This window comes from Equus przewalskii, chromosome 16 (genome assembly GCF_037783145.1).
Source record: "Equus przewalskii isolate Varuska chromosome 16, EquPr2, whole genome shotgun sequence".
In the NCBI taxonomy this organism is placed as follows: Eukaryota; Metazoa; Chordata; class Mammalia; order Perissodactyla; family Equidae; genus Equus; species Equus przewalskii.
Window position 1 is genome coordinate 49,533,417 of NC_091846.1, and position 17,440 is coordinate 49,550,856.

Sequence of the window (17,440 nt, forward strand, 5' to 3'; positions counted from 1 at the left end):
CAGATGTCTCCAAGAACCTGTGCCGTTAGACTTTATCTCAGACCTAAACCACTTCCATTTATAATGGAAGATTCCATCATAAAAAACAAAAACAAAAGCACATTTCAGCTCATATCTTGCCAATGATGCACTGGATCTGGCTTGTACCAGCTTGTCAGAGGCAAAAGTCACATTTTCAGAAATTTTGTCAGCCAATTAACATTATACTGTTGCTTAAAATCAGCCATCTTGGGAGTATTTATTTCACAAACATCAGCAAATACTACGAATCAGGATCTTTTTTGTGTGTTTTGTCAGAGAGCTTGATGTTCAACATTAACCAGAACACCACTGATCTTCTTCCTCCCCAACTGCACCAGCCAAAATGTCCCTCTTTTTTTTCAGATATTCTACTTTCTTGAACTGTCCAGCCACTTGCTCACCAAGTTTCAGCTTCTCGATGTCTTCCATTTGGCGATCTACCAGTTTATCATCCTCCACCTGCCACAGAACAACAAAGAAACAAAGGAAATCATCTGTTATATCTCCCACTAACACATCTGGTCCACACATCAGAGAATCCATCTTGTAATCACTCACGATACTCCTACAGCAGCAACAGCTGCAATCACAAGGAACATTCTGCAACCCAACCCACCACCTACAGATCCTCCAAAAGGAGGCTTAAAATGCTTTTAAAAGATTAAATTAAAAGTGGGCATTTGAAAATATTTAGTGCTAAATATTTTAATTCCAGGCCAAGTCAAAAGGAGCACCTCCTCCATAAGAAATACAGAGTAAGACTAATTCCTCCCAAGCTGTTTCTGCAAAATTGAGAAGAAAGAGCAGCTGTGAATGTTGGCTTCAATCCAGTTTGATAAGTTAGGGATGGTCTGCTGCTGTTCATGGAAATTTTAATGTTCACAGCTCTGCTCTTTAAGATCTATAACGGGGATTGTTTACCCCTTGTGATTTTCAATTGATTTCTCTCGCACAGAAAGGGAAATAAGCCTTGTTCTAAATGTAAACTCTTCGAGACTGCAATAATAACGTAAGAAGATGAATCCTGTTTTTTTATTATTTTTATGACTGCACTGCTTTTCCCTCTCCTCTATGTTGTTTTGTGTCTAATGAGACAGAAATACTGACATAAAAGGGCTGATTTTTCAATAGATTATTCCTGAAATTTATACACAAAATGCTATTCTGACTAAAATATCATCCTCTTGGTCAGCCATAATGAATAAATTTCTACTATTAGAGACTAATTCCTCTGGTTTAAAAAAGTACTACGTAAAACCATTCACATTTTGATATGAACCAAATTATCCAAAATTTGAAAAACTTACATCCTCCACACTACAATCTTTGAGTGCCCAGAGTTTATGAGGCCCTGAACTACATTAAAGGAATACGTGTATGAAGCTGAGATTGATCAGGAGAGATCTTCATGAAGAGTCCACGATTCCTTTGAAGTATCTCTGAAGATGGTACCAGGACAAGTTTTTCTCCATGTTGCAGAGTAAGAGGTTAGGTAATATGTCCAAGATCACACAGCTAGTAAATGGTAGAGCTGAGCGTTGAGCCAAGATCTGATTTCACACCTCTAGTCTTTACCCCATATCATGTTGCTTAGGGGAGTAGAAATGAGGGTTTAATCTGTGGTAATATGCAACAATCACAGGAATTTTAGCATGTCTTTGTCTTGAATGACAGGCACTGCAGACTATTAAAATGTTAACTGGTATTCTGCAAAAATCCTTGGCCAGGCAAAATATGACCTAAGGATTTCATTTTCTATTTCTTGAAACCCATGTATTAGGGATTGACAGGTAGGTGATAATGATAGTTTCCATTTAATAGTATGTGCATAAATTTCCCATTGCTGCTAAAATAGATTACCACAAGCTGTGTGGCTTAAAACAAGATAAATTTATTTCCTCACAGTCCTGGAGACAGAGGTCCAAAATCAAGGTACCGGCGGGACCATGCTCTCTCTCTCTGGATGCTCTAGGAGAGGGTCCTTTCCTCGGCTCTTCCAGCTTCTGGTGGCTGTCGGCATTCCTTGGCTTCTAGCCACATCTCTTGTGCTCTGTCTCCACATAGCCTTCTCCTCTGTGTGTCTGTATTATCTCTCTCTGTGTCTCTCTCATAACAATATTCATGATGGCATTTAGGAGCCACCCGGATAATCCAGGATAATTTCCTCATCTCAAAATTCTTAACTTAATTGCATCTACAAAGACCCCTTTTCCAATTAAGTTGCCATTTACAAATCCCAGGGATTGGGACTTAATATCTTTGACCGGTCACTAGTCAATTTGTAATATTGTAGTATTATATTTGGTGTAATCTATTTTTCACTCACATACAGGAGAACTACATGTAATAGTAGTTAGCTTTTCAGTCTATCTTGACTTCCTCAGAAAAAAATGGACGAGCTATTATTCTTTATCCCTTTCCTCCCCATGTTCCTACCACCCTTCCCACTCCCTATCCTCCACCCCACCTTTATCCCCTGCTAAATTGGGCCATGTTTATAGAGAACTGTTTCTGGAGAACAGGTGAGCCATAGGCTATAAGTAACACTGCCCTTAGACCCAGGCTCCTAGGGCCCCTGCCATGGGTCCTGACCTTTGGAGGCCCCACTCTGGTCTCACTACTGCTGCACCCCTCCCCACAAAGTGAAGAGTCCATGGGTCGAGGAGAAGTGCCTATCTAGAGCTCATGCCCTCCCCCTCCCATTCTAGACCACATTCTGGAGACTGCAATCTTTAAATTCCCTGCCCAAAGAGCTCCAAAGTCTTTCTTCTCAAAGATGGACTACCCCACCAGTGTAGACACCACTAACCCTGAGAGATGCCCAAGATGAGCATATTTAAGGTGTGAATTCACTTGGATGAAGAGACTGGAACATCTATATACCTGTAGTCCAGGCCAAAGTCAGATATGGGAAGTAAAGGTAGGAGGAGGCCTATGGGTTGAGAGATTCCATTCGTTCTTTGACCCAAGGTCCTGCAAATGTCAGAGGTGAACCTGGCTCTGAAGAAGGGGTTGGAACAAAGCCAGACATGGCTGTGAGTTGCCCTTTGGCTTCTTTATGACATGATAGGAGACAAGGAAATACCAGGTAACTGTGAATAGCCAAGTAACTATTATGCTGATTTCATTTCTACTAAATGCTAAAAATATATAATGCTTGATTTAATATGCTAGTGACCTTAATATTGTTCACACTTATTGACTCAATAACTTGACATCCTGAAATTTAATCCTTGAAAATATTTCAAAATACAGAAAAGGCTTTGTATACAGGTTTTCATCCCCTCTATTTTTTTTTAAGATAGTACAAAAGAGAAACTTCCCAAATGCCCAGTAGTAAACACATGGCTAAATAAACTGTGGTATATTAAAATCAACATAATGGAACTTATGAAAATAATGTTTACAAATTGTTTTAATAACATGGGAAATCCTTATAACATTTAGTAAAAAAATAAAAAAAGAAGATACAAAATTATAATTATGAAATGGTCTCCATTATGTAAAACATAATTCTAGAAAAAAATGGCTTCAAGAAAATGACCAAAATGTTAATTACCCACAGAAAGTAGGATCTGGATTATTTTTATTACACATTATAATTTAATTAACAAATTGTCTATAATAACACACGTTACATTTACAATCTAATTTTAAAAAGCAACATTAAAAATAAACACTTACTCATGGTGTTTATCAATTCCTTCCCAAAACTCTACTAGATGAAAGTAGAGATTTTTTTTTTAAACAAAAAGAGAACAGGAAAGGAGACAACAGCAAAATACCTTTGGAAACTAAAAAGCTGGCAGATGAAAGGTAATCGGTGACGTAGAGCTGAGAGAAGTGACCTTACCACGAGCAGTAGGAGGAAGCCAGGCTGATCCATGGAAAAGCTCAGGAGTGGGAGGCACCCTATTATATAAGAGTGGGAGTACAGATGGGCTATAAAAATAAGAAGATAATTGAAAATCTGTACAAAATGCATTTAGGACCATAGAAGTCTCTCCCACTCCAACAGAAGACAGAGGTTTACTCTCTAAAAAGTGTGGGCCAGAGAGATTCTGAGCTCAATGCATAGGCAGAACTGAGGGTCATCGTGTAATATTGAAAATATGGGCATTAAGTAAATGGTAAGATCCCTGCTCTCTTCTTCCAGAATGCTGATAGAAAGGCTTACCCCTTTCAGGTAGGAAACTGGCCAAACCAAGAGAAAAGACTTGCATGTACTGATAGATGGGGGTCCCTCCATGAAAAAGCCATCCATTGATAAGCCCTTCCCATTTATACACAATTATTGATCAAACTTTTATTGCCTCATTCTCAAAAATGAGTGGAAGCCAAGGATCAAAAGTCATTTAAGGAAAGCCCCAACATGAAAAAGAGGAGTTAAGATATCCAACAAGTAAAAAATAATTCAGGAGAACCAGAAATATCGCAGTAAGCAGATAGAAACTGAATAAGCTATAATTGACACCCTCAGGGAGGAAAGTAGCATACTTAATTCACCAAATAAAAACACAAGGCTGTAAATCTAAGAGCATTGAGAGAAAAACAGATCTTTGAACTTTAAAAATAGTATCATAGCAAAATGAAAATCTCAAAAAAAGTTTGAAAGCAAAGTTAACCATTGTGGGATGAGTGGTACAGCCAATTCTCAAACCTAACTGAGCTTCCAGTATTCCTCTCCCTGCCTTACATCAATGCCTGCCTCCAATGTATTCTCATGGATGGTGACTGTGGTGTAAAGAATTCGTCTGGGGCGTTCTAAGCCTCTCTTAGAACTGTTATATCAAAGCACTCTAACTTTATGAGCAATGAAACTTTATTGCCAGACTCTGTCATCTGCCTGGAAATAGAAGAATAGATTTCCCCTGCCCCCAATTTTCCCCACATTTTTAAATGCATTCTATGTGATAATTTTATAATGCCAATGGCTCACTGGGTGTTTTACTTTCTTTTTCCAGGCAGCCTACACAAAATTGACTCTCCTTTTATAGCCTTTGGAAATAGTAACTAGAATTAGGAAGAAGTATTGACACGTTCCCAGAGGCAATCCATAGCTCCAGCAGTAACACTCACTAACACCAGCCGACTCCATCCATAGGTGCAGCCCCACCCTGAACCTTTCTTTGCTCAGCCCTCCGATCTCTTGATTTCTCGGGATCATTAATTACTGGCTCCTTCAGCACATTTGAGCTGCACTTGCATGTGCTGACAACACAAGCCTGTCTCCTTTTATGTGGTTATTTCAAACTTTCACAGCAGCCAGATCTCAGATTTAATCACTTGATTTTGATGCACTTTCTGTAACAAATTGTAACAGCATTGAAGTACAGTACAACAGATCTGGGACTATGACGGCACTGTTGATCAGTGTTATTCTCAAAACCAGGGGTCCATCTTTGTGAAAAGTTAAATTCCTGGTTTTAAGAAGCTTTTAGACTTTTAATTTGGCTGTGTTGAAAGCTTTCACTTGTTTTTTTGTCATCTGATATATACTGGAGTTCTAGAAAGGCCAAAAAAGAATGATCAAACTGACTTCTAGTTGCATTGAATCAGAAGCATTGTGTAAAAAACAAAAATCCATTAAAATAGATGTGCTTTAAAAAGAAAGGGCAAGTGTGTCCTGCTACGAAAAAGTTCAACACCTGAACCCACAAAACAAATGTGTTTTAAAGTCATTCATACCAATAGAATGTGTAATCAACTGGAATTTGTCAAAAATGAAATCCTTTAGTTTGCCTAAACCACACCCACGTACCTTGCAATTTATGAACTATATACTTTGGAGCACATAAGTTTACTTTTATGAGAATTATAATATTTATCAGAGTTCTCAAAATAATTTTGCATGTATTATCTCACTTGATCCCATTTACAACCCTGATAAGCATGCAGAGCAGCTCTTGTCTCCAATATATAGATGGTGAAATGCCTTGTTAAAATGAATGAAAACAGGCTTCCTTCAAATAAGTGTTCCTACTTTGCATATACTTTAGCTACTTTAGCAGTAGCTAAAAGCTAGAAGGAGCTCAATAAATGTTTCTGGAAAAAATATATATATATATAAACCTGAAGAAAATATTCACTTTCAAAATTATGTCTTAAGGGATTTCAAAGAACAATGTTTGCAAGAATAACACATATGGTGAAATGCTGATGCAGCAAGGGTGTTGATTTCCTAGCTTCCTGAAAGAGGTAAAAGGTCTCTTGACTCATATTCTGAACCTAAGTCATCCCTTGGATGAAATGTCAGCCTGGCTTGCTGTATCTTTTACAATTTCCCTAGCTCAGACATCAATAAGGTGAATAAGGTAAAGCCTAACTAATGTTGGGCTGCTTGGTGAATGGCCAGCCTTAGGCAGTATAATCTGAAGTACCAAAAGCTATTAAAGAAATGAAGTTCTACTATTTTGAATTACACAAAGCAACTCAAAGAATGCCAACAATATGACTTCAGTGAAGAAATAAGTAAAATTTATTATTAACAAATAAAGCGTTTCTTATTGTTACTTTGTGTGCACAGCTCTGTGACAGAGGTGGCCACATTGTTTGGTGATCTTCTGTTTCCAAGTATAACCATCTCCACCTCCCACCCCCAGGTTAGAGTCTGGATCTTATTCATCTTAGTATTGCCAGAGTCTGTCTGGTCCATGTATTATAGGGACTTAATGAATGTTTGATGAGTAAGTTAATTAATGAATAAATAAACTGCAGCTGAATGGCTGTTGGATGCATCTTGGCAGAGAAAATAGCACAGGCTATAGCGTCAGAAAAACTTGGGTTCACTTTCCAGCTCAGCCAGACAGTGGCTGCATGATCTTAAGTCTCTCAATCTCTCTGAGTCCCTCTTGTCTCAATAAAAGGAGGGTAACAGTGGGTAAAAATGCCTACCGTACAGGGTTGCTCTGACAAGGAAATGAGAGACTGAGGTAAGCATTTTAACCTTTCCCCTGACACCTTGAATGTACTATAAATTTGCTTTAACAATGAGAAAATTTTTACCAAGCAAGCTAAACTTTAGAACTGAAAGTAACAGAGCTCTGAATGATTAAGTCTTGAAATAGTAAAGTTCAACTAAATTCACTCTCCTCTTTCAGTACACAAGATAGGGAATAATTAATTAAAAGTGCATATCATTGGCCATTAATTAAAATTACGAAATGAATAGTGCATATGTTACCATCCATTAAAAGACCTCCATGAATATAGCTTTGATGTCAGTTTGATTATTAATTTTATTGAGAGTGAATATTCATTTGACTGCTTTAAGATTAATTTGTCCCAGTAATTTGTTGAAATGTTTGACTCTGGGATGATTTAATGACCGCAATTTCTGCATAGGAAAAGTATGGTTCATGAAATAGCTTGGAAACCACGTTTAAGGCCAAAAATAATTGAAAAAAACAAAAGCAAAATATTTGCAAAACCTCTGTGGGAATTCCCTATTTCCATCATTGCAGAGAGTGAAAACCTGGCTTCATGTGATTTCTGATTCTATGCAAGCCTTTCTCCAATGCAAATGTCATGCTGAAGATTTTGGTAATTGCTTTAGGGAAAGGTAAGTTGCCCAGATCCCTGGAAAATGTTTTGACATTTAAGTGACCCTTCCATTCTGTTTTACAAAAGAAGCCCCAATTAAGCTCAGAGCTTTCCTCTTATTTACTATCCTGACCCTGGCTGGAAACAAAAGCTGGGAAAAGTTGAATGCTGTTCTTGCTGTGAGAGCAGGGCTGAATGCTCTGCAAGAGGGAACAAAAACTCTAAGTCGCCTCCCAAGAAGAGGAAAGCTGATGAAAATTGCTGTTTTTCATGAAGTTTATCACCATTTCCCCACAGCATTGTTTTTTTTCCTTGGCTGTGGCCCAACACAGATGCTCACTTCAGCTGGTGGTACACAGGAAAAGTCTAGTGTTGGAAGGTTCTGTTCCTGGTTTTGCTACTAATTTATCATGTAACGTTGAATACGCCTCTTCATCCCTTAGAACCTCTGTTTCCTCATCTATTAAATGAGGAGGTTGTATCTGATGATTTCTGAGGCCCTTTCCAGCTCCAATATTCTGTGGTGTGTGCATTTGTGGTCAGGAGTGAAGGAAGGATAAGGCAGAACTTGTGTGATGATGTGACTCCCCCAACAGTCAACAATCCCTTGCTTCCAGTGGAAACCCAAGTGCTGGAATGGAACAACACAACACTCTGAGGCTGCGAGGGATGGGGGCAGACTCCACAGTTATTCGACTCCAGAGTCCGGAAATGAGACACAGGCTCCAGCAGGTGCAAGGATGTTCTGGCAAGCTAGACAGAATTTGATTTCCAGACTTATTTGAAATAATACTGGACAAAAGATGCTTCTATTTATTCTCTAGTGCTAATTACAATTTTTTTCTTGAAAGTAGTAGAAATTATACCAAAGTAGCTTGAGGAAAAAGGCAGAAATGGTTATACAAATATAACATGGACCTAGGAAGGAGCTGGCACTGTGAAGCCCTCAGGAATCCAGGCAATGTTCTCTTACTTTCCTTGTCTCTTCTTCCTTCTCCCACACCTCCCCTCCTTTTGCTCCCCCTCCTTCTTCTCCCCCTCTCCCCACCCCATGGGATTTCTCTACTCTCCATTCACATAGACAAATATGAATCCACCACTGCTCCTGATTCTAGATTACTTACACCTAAAGAAGAACTGGCCCCTCTGAATCCATTTCCAATTTCCCTGGACAGAGATGAACGGACTAGGTGTCTATGCGTTGTCCCACTCTGGCCAAAAAAAACTTGATGGGGGTGGAGGGGGCTCTCGGGAGCATGTAAATAGATAAAAGTTCTAAAATTTCAACTGTAAAGCCTAATTTTAAGTTCTCATCAGATATAATGCAAACTTCAGTCACTGGATTCCATTTGTCCATTTGAAATTGGTTATGTGAATGTTCAACTTCATTCACCTTCATAATGTAGCTAATGATCCAAATACTTTTTTAAACTATCGAGGTTGAAATATTTTTTAAAATAGTAGGATGCAATTAAGCATAATCACATTTTAAATGAGAGATCTTTAAATGCCTTTCAAAATTATACTGATTTAGTAGTTGTTGCCACTCGGTTCACATAATTCAGAATATTGGACTTGAGAGATGATTTCTTCCGGAATTTCTTCTTGAAATAATTCACTCTTAATCAATATGAAACATTGTGCTTGAGCTCCCTAATAGGTAATGTTTATAACTTGTATTATATGAAGATTCCAAATTGATGTCAGGATACTGAGGGTAGCTTCAGGAATTGGAAGAAGGAGGAAAGAAATGGCCAGAGATATTTGAACACTTCTTTCTTCAGGTAGCGTCAAAGAAATGACTGTTGGTTCTTATGAGAGATTTATACAGCCCTTCCTTTCTTAGCTACCAAAGCATATGAATTTATTTCTACTTACTTATTTATTCACTCAGCAAGTAGTTATTTGTTGTCTACTCTGCAAAAAATAATAATTTGCCAGACTCTTTCTTCCACATGTATTTAGATTGGTCATTTGTTACCAAGAGAAGAATGTGCTCCACCATGCTCAATTATGAGTCACTTTAGAGTCATTAAACATCTAACATTTTCACAGTTGTATAAGTGTTTTACTCCTGAATTAAAAAGTTTACATTGTAAAAAAAATCCAAATGATAGAGAAATAAATAAAACAGAAAGTAGTCACCTGCAATCACACCCTTTCCTGTTAATAGTTTGTTTATGATTTCTGCTAGATTCTTTCCTATGCAAATACTGATGAAAATTATATGTGCACATAATTCACAAATATAGAAATGCACGTATACAAATTTTTATAATGGAATAAAAATGTAGGGGCTGGCCCCATTGCTGAGTGTTAAGTTCCTACGCTCTGCTTTGGTGGCCCAGGATTTCGCCAGTTCAGATCCTGGGCATGGACATGGCACCACTCTTAAAGCCGTGCTGAGACAGCATCCCATATAGCAGAACTACAAGGACCTACAACTAGAATATACAACTATGTACTGGGGGGCTTTGGGGAGAAGAAAGGTAAAAAAAGAGAGAGAGAGAGATTAGCAACAGGTGTTAGCTCAAGGACAATCTTTAAAAAAAAGAAAAAAGAATCAAAATGAACACATTATCCTGCAGCTAGTTTTGGTCACTTATCAACGTATTATAAACATTTACTCTTATCTACCCCGATCTTTTAAAAGGCAGCATGGTTGTCCATTATTTGAATATAGCAAATGTTTTTCAAACAATCTCCTAATTGTACCCATTTTAGGCTATTTCTCTTTTTTTTCTATGCAAACAATACTGCTTTGAATGTTCTTATATGTGTGTCTTTGTTCACTTGAGTCAGCATTTCTAAAAAATGAAATCCTAGAAATGGAATTGTTAAATCAAAGGGCACGTACAGTTACCACTTAGTAATAACTGCCAAGCGGCTTTTGAGAAAGATCTTATTACAACCACACCTAGAGTTCATGGCAATACCTGTTCTCTACACCCTGGCCAGTGCCAGGTGTCTAATAAGTCATTGCTACTTGTCCAGATGAAAACAGTTATCGCAATGCTTACATTTGCATTTCTGAGCAACACATATTTACCTATTTTTTTTATTTCTTCTGACACTACCAATTTATTATTCTTTGCTCACTTTCTATTGGATTAGTCTTTTTATACTGATTTTAATGTGCTTTATATATCATTGTTGTCAACACTTTTTGTCTGCATGTATATTGCCTTTTGTATAACCTTTTTTCATCTTTCAATTGTCTTTCAGCAGGTTTATAATCTGGACCTAGTGCAAAAAGTTAAAAACTTTATGTAATCTAGAATATCCATTTTTCCTTTATTTTCTGGTTTCCATCTCATCTCTTCTTGTATTAGTTTTCTATGCTGCTGTAACAAATTATCATAAACTTGTAGCTTAAGACAACCCAAAATTATTGGCTTGCAGTTTTGGAGGTCGGAAATCTTACAGTTAAGGTGTTGGCTGCATTCCTTCTGGAGGTTCTAGGGAAGTATCCATTTTCTTTCCTTTTCCAGCTTCCAGAGGCTGCCTGCATTCCTTGGCTCATCGCTCTTTCCTTGTCCTCCATTTTTAAATCTAGCAGTATAGCATTTTCAAATCTCTCTCTCTCTCCTCTGCTTCCATCATCACATTTTCCATCTCTGTCTCTGACTCTGACCTTACTGCCTCCCTCTTATAAAGACCCTTATGATTACATTGCGCTCACTTGGATAAGCCAGAATAATCTTGCCATCTCAATTCCCTTAATTTAATCAATCCGCAAAGTCCCTTTGGTTTTGTAAGGTAACGTATTAACAGGTTTCAAGAAGTAGGACATAGACATCTTTGAGGGGTCATTATTCTGTCTACCATACATCTCAATCAAAAGATTATAAGCATCATTACCCATAGAGTCTTCCACTATAATGTGATTTTGATTTTTATAATTAGAAAAATCTACACTTTATTTGAGTATAGTATATCATTTATTTAAACTTCACAAAAAATGAACAAATAAATATACTTGTCTCTCTTGTATTTCTAGTGCTTTGCTTTCCTTGTTTCCTTCATTTAACCAATAAGCTGGCTGAAGCCTTGCACATTGGACAGACAAACAAAAAAATAAGCAAAACACTCTCTTGACCCTGTAGCTCTCTCTAGTTACTCTCCCCCCACAAACTTTGCTTCCCAATTAAGCTCCTGCAGTGACCAGTCTGCACTCCTGGTAACATGACCTCCACTTTCACTCTTCAACCCATTGGAATCAGGCTTCTGTCATCTCACATCTTCTGTCACTGAATTTCCCAAGTATCCCCCCACTTCCAATCTCATTCTCTATCCTCATTGCTACAGCGAGAATATTCTTCCAAAATTCAAACCAGACATGTCACTTCCTGGTTTAAAACCCATCAGAAGTTCTCCATTCCCTGCAGGATGCAATGCAAACTCTGTGGGAGGTGTACCTGACCCTGCAGATTTGGACCAGTGGAGACCTCCCTAGGCTTCCCTCTGCCAACCCCCCGTGCTCTGGTCACACAACAGTTTGCAGTTCTGAGGATTCCCAATGCCTTCTTTTACTTCAGGCTCTTAATCTTTGTGCCCCTTTACCCGGAATGATCTGCCCTTTCCCATATCTGCCAACAAAGGGCCACCATCTTCCAAGACCCAACTCAAGCATTGCCTCCTCTGTGGAGTTTTCCCTGACAAGCCTCCCTGTCTCCCAACCCACATCTCATAAACAGGCCTTATTATCACCTTTCAGGACCTGTATGGCTTTCTCTAGATTATAGAGACTAGGAAGACAATGGGGATTGTTTGAAGTGGCTTTTATACTCTCTCAAACTTGATTAGCTTCTCCACCCTAAGCCAATCAAAATAAACACACAGATACAGAAACACAACGGACTTACCATGCAAATGACTTCTCCAGGTAATTTCCTTACTACCTCCCTCTTCCAACCAATTCCTCTCCCTAAACCCCTTTATGTCTGTCAGGTATGTGGGCAAGAAATAGACCCTGCTCTACATATATAAATAAGAAAGGGATTGATTATAAGGATTAAGTGCTTATAAAATTGTTAGAAGGGCTGGAGGAGAAGAATTCAGGGGGTGCTTTGGGTACTATTGGGTTCAAGAACACTGCCACAGGAACCAGGAAGACACTGCCATCAACCCAACTGTACCGCAACTATCTTATGACCCCCACAATGCAGGTGATAGATAGGCCGACTTCAGCTGCTATAACTGTCTCTCAACATTCACAACTCCGAGCCTAGCATATCAGCAGGAGTGTCAGGAAGATGGCCTCTGCTTGTCTTCTGCTTTCCAAGTCTCAAGCAAATGCATCTATTTGGTGGAAGGTATTTTACACTGAGAACATTAAGTGCTAGGGATTCTGGGAGAACTAAGCTTTCACTTTCTAGCCTTTTGCAACACAAGACAGGACATACAAAGAGGTGGGAATGGATGTCTAGCGTCAACTGACAATATCAAACTGCCCCTCCTATAGAAAAATTTTAGAACCACCACTGCTCTGTACACCTCTGAGTAGGTAGAATACTTTCCTGTGGTTTTTTAGTGTCTGCCTTCCCTTACAAGACCCTAAGTTCCTTGAGGATGAGGACAGTGTCAGCTTCATCACTATCTCACAGTGCCTCAAGACTAGTTGGCAAGACTGCACAAAACAATGAATTAATAAATGTGCAGAGACAGTAAGCCAATATTGTTTACATATCCCTGCTCACCCCGCTACACACCACTTGCCCCACTTACCTCTAAGATGCACTCACAAAGCAAGGGGAGAAATCAACCTATCTCAGGAGCCTAGATTTTGGAGTTAGAAAGGTCTGTCTTCAAGTCTAGGTTCTGTGCAATCTTGAGAAATATACCCCTCTGAGCCTGAGTTTCCTTACCTTTCTTTCCTTTAGAGGACCTTGTTAGAAGTAATGGATGAGGCCATGCATGAAAAGCACATGACAGAGGAGCAAGGACTAGCTTTTTGCACCCCTCCCCTCAACTGAATCACATCCTTTCTGTGTCTCTCAGCCCATTTCCTGTGTCCGCAATAGGAAGGATAAGAACTAAGAATAATGTAATATGAAAGACACTATATGGAACACTGATTTAAACGTTTTTCTGTCGTAATTAATCATCTTAATTACTTTGTCCCTTTAGAGTATCTTATCTGAATATTTCAAAGAACTTTACAAGCAAGAATTATGATACGTAATTGATAACTACAGTAGCTGAGGCTTAGGGGCTGAGTGACTTGTCAGTTTTCTCGTGATCCTCATAAAAACAGCAGCCTACTGGGTTTTTTGCTGTGCTTTCTTTTCTTTTCTTTCTTTTTTTTTCTTTTGATGTTTTAGTTGCTGTTTAAAAGCTGATTATCTGCAAAGGCCTTTTTAAAGATTGATTGTCATCAAGTCTGCCCAAAATTACACGTTTAATGGCAGAGAAAGAGAAGAATTGGGGAGACAGGCACTGAACTATCAGATCTCTTTTCTGCTTCTTACCTGGTGTAATTTAGGGATCATTTTGCATTTTATTATGTAGTTTATTTTCCTCAGATTCCTGAAGCTTCCATCTTTAGAGCATTAACAAGTTGCAGGGGGAGGGTCACAAACCCAATTCTTATCCCAACCCTGCCACTAGTCAGCTTAGCTGTGCTGAGTAAATCCAAATCTCCAGGTTTTGATGCCTCATCTCTAAATTGATGGAACTGGGTAATCTTTATTCTAGCTCAATGGTTTTGTTAGTCTTTATGCACAGCTCCCACGCTCCTGAACAGCAAGGGACCAAATGCGCTTTTCCTCGGTTGCACATGAGAAGCCAAAAATACCATCTCTTTATCTTCCTTTCTCGGTAGAAGCAGCAGTGGGCAGCACAGAAGGGTGAATCACTATTTATTCTTGCCGACACCAAGGCAAAGGAGCCACAGGGTTGGAAGTTGAGAGTGGCATGCAGGGACCAAGCAAAGCTGGAAAGGAAGCTAAGAAGGCAGCTTACAACCAAGATCCTGAGATGCCCAGGAAAGGCTGCACACTCCCAGCTTGGCAGGCACCAAATAGAGTTGAGCTGTTGATAATTTCGTTTGATGCAATCTGTAGTTCTTTACTATAATAAAATTCCAAATAATTGAAATTGTATTCTTTGCAGGAATCTTCCATATAATGACTTGGCCCCTTCTATAGGTACATCTAAACTATGTAGGTACATGAGGAACTAAAGAAAAAAATGTAAAAAAAAAAAAAGATCAGAGAATAATAACACTGAAAAAGGGACCTTTGAAAGTGGGTAATCCAACTCTTATCCACCTTTATGTTCCTTCTTCTTTATGGATGATAAAAAATGAGGATGAGGAGAGAGATTAGATTAGAAAACCTGTGCCATTCCAAAGCATATATTCAGACTTGGCCTAACCCAGTCGCTGTCAATTTGTCCATGTTGTCTGAACTTGCCCCAGAAGGTCCAGGCCGGAAGCATAAGAGGCCCCAGGAACTCCTCTGTGTGAAATCTTCATTTGTTTTATTGTCTGCTTTGTTTCTTTTGTCCAACAACCTTCCACAAGTACCTCTCACATTTCAAGCTCTGCCCGTGCAGTTTCTGACCCTGCAGAGCAGTTCAGCTGGGGAATAAGATATACTTTTAGTCAGATTTTGTTATAGTAATGATAATAATTTTTAAAAACTTGAAAATCCCAGTGACTAACTCAGCAAGAAGTGTTTATTCCTCATTTATGGGTCTGCACATCAGCTGGGACTTTCCTTGTCTCTGCTCCATGTGCCTTCTCATTCTGGTTGAAAGGGTAGCCCCCATCAAGATATCCTGTACTCATGGAAAACATCAAGAACAAAAGGCTGAACTAAACCACACAGTATATATAAGTTCCTGTTTGAAAGCTCATGAATCATGTCCACCCACATTCTATCAACCAAAGAAAGTCATATGGCCCACCCTAACCTTGGGACAGAAAAGTACCATCTACTTGGCATCACAGCAAGGGGGAGGATGAATTATACTCTTACAGGAGAAGGAGCAAATAAGTGGAAACAATAATGCAACGTATCGCAGCGTAAAAATACTGGTATGTGAATGATGCTTTCTTGGAGCATAAAAAAAGGCAACCAGCTGTGCCTATAGCAGATTAAGTAAAGAGGGGAAAACATGCTCCAAAGGCCTTTGCAGGATAAATAGGAGTTTTCCAGGCATAAAAGAATGAAAAATCACTCTAGGTAGAAAAAACACTATGCACGTTAGCATGCAGGCATTAAATAGCATATTATATTTAGAAAACTGTGAATAATCTTGCGAGGATGAATATCACATTTTGTTTCACAAGTGTCTTTCTTTAGCCCCAGCTAGATCATAAGATTCTTCAGAGTGTAAAGCACATACACATACACACATGAAAGCACATGTGATTCAAGGGGGCAGCCTGAGAAAATGGTAAGATTTAGGAGACGATGTTGTTTACTTAAATTTCCTAGACCTTTCTTAAACATTTGAAATATGACATAGTGGCTAAAGGTTGAAAACACCACAGAGTAACTTGAGTTTTGGATGTGGGTATAGGTCAGCCAAAGTTTGGCTCTAAAATTTCTGAAAGGCAGAGAAAGAGAAACTGTTGGTTACATGAGTCACTATGTTCAGAATATAAAAACAAACTACAAGGGGGTTCTGGTTCCAGGAAAAATGAAGTAAGCACTCGCCATCCTGTCTCTCCCACCAAATGCAGCTATAAAACCTGGACAGAATGCAAGGCACAGCTATTTAAAGACTCTGAAAAGTAGCAGGTATATTAGGAAAGCAGACCAAAATCTGAAGTATTGCTGAAATGGTGGTGAGTTTATCATTGTTTTTCTCTAGTACCTCCAGCCAGGTCTTGGAAGAAACACAAGAAGGGGTATCAACAAGGACTAAGATAGCTACAGAAGAAGCCCAGTACTTCAGTCTCAAAGAATGAGAAAGAAGTCTATTGGCACTAACTTTTTTTCTCTCCCTGTTCTACCTATTGGACCCAGACATGGGTGCAGTCATGGGAGTACATGGCAATGTGAGGTAAGTAAAGTTTTGAGTTTCTAGAAAAAGACTGAAAATACTATCTTGAAAGAACTGGAAAGTACCAGGGAGATCACTGAAAGGGAAGGACTCAGGAAACTGATTCCATAAAGAAGTTTGTGATGACTGAGATTCACCTTGAGCTGCACATGTGTGGATCTAATCCTACATAGCATAGTAAAGACTTTGAGAACTGAACTAACATATAGACCACCACCCAGGTCCCAGACCTGTCCCATTGGGTGACGCATAGATGACACAGATCTGAATAGCACTGAAAAGGCTTTGAAGATGGAAGAACATTGAAACCACATCCAACACATGGTTGGTGGAAATGTGTAACCTGAACCCAGCTGAGCTGATTGTCTGCTAAATCAAAAATATCAACACTCTCCATGGGATTTAAACAATATGTAGAGTTTTGTAATATTCAAAGTGTGCAGAATATAATCAACATTTACTCAATATATGAAGAACCAGGAAAATCTCAACTCACGTGGCAAAAGGAAATAAACAAATGTCACGACCAAGTTGACATATACATTGAAATTATCTGGCAAAGACATTAAAGCAACTACTATAAAAATGTGTGAACAAGCAATTACAAACACCGTTGAAACAAACAGAGAGCTAGAAAATTTTGGCAAAGAAACAGAAGACTGGAAGAAGAATCAAATAGAAATTTTAGGACTGAAAAAATATAGTAACCAAAATAAAACTCACTATATGGGTTTAATAGCAAAATGGAAATGACAGAGGAAAGATTCAATGAACTTGAAAATAGATCAATAGAAATTATCCAATCTGAACAACACAGAGGAAAATTGTTTTTTAAAAAATGGAAGTAGCCTCAGGGATCTGT

General features: G+C 38.7%; 1 long non-coding RNA gene across 1 annotated transcript in view; it reads right to left on the reverse strand.

The window, feature by feature from the left end:
* Positions 1-342: 342 nt before the first annotated feature.
* Positions 343-17,440, reverse strand: part of LOC139076484 (uncharacterized) — a 312,829-nt gene continuing 295,731 nt past the window's right edge. Inside the window, exon 3 of the long non-coding RNA XR_011528138.1 lies at positions 343-480. This is a non-coding gene — a long non-coding RNA (uncharacterized lncRNA). The remainder of the gene's footprint in view (positions 481-17,440) is intronic.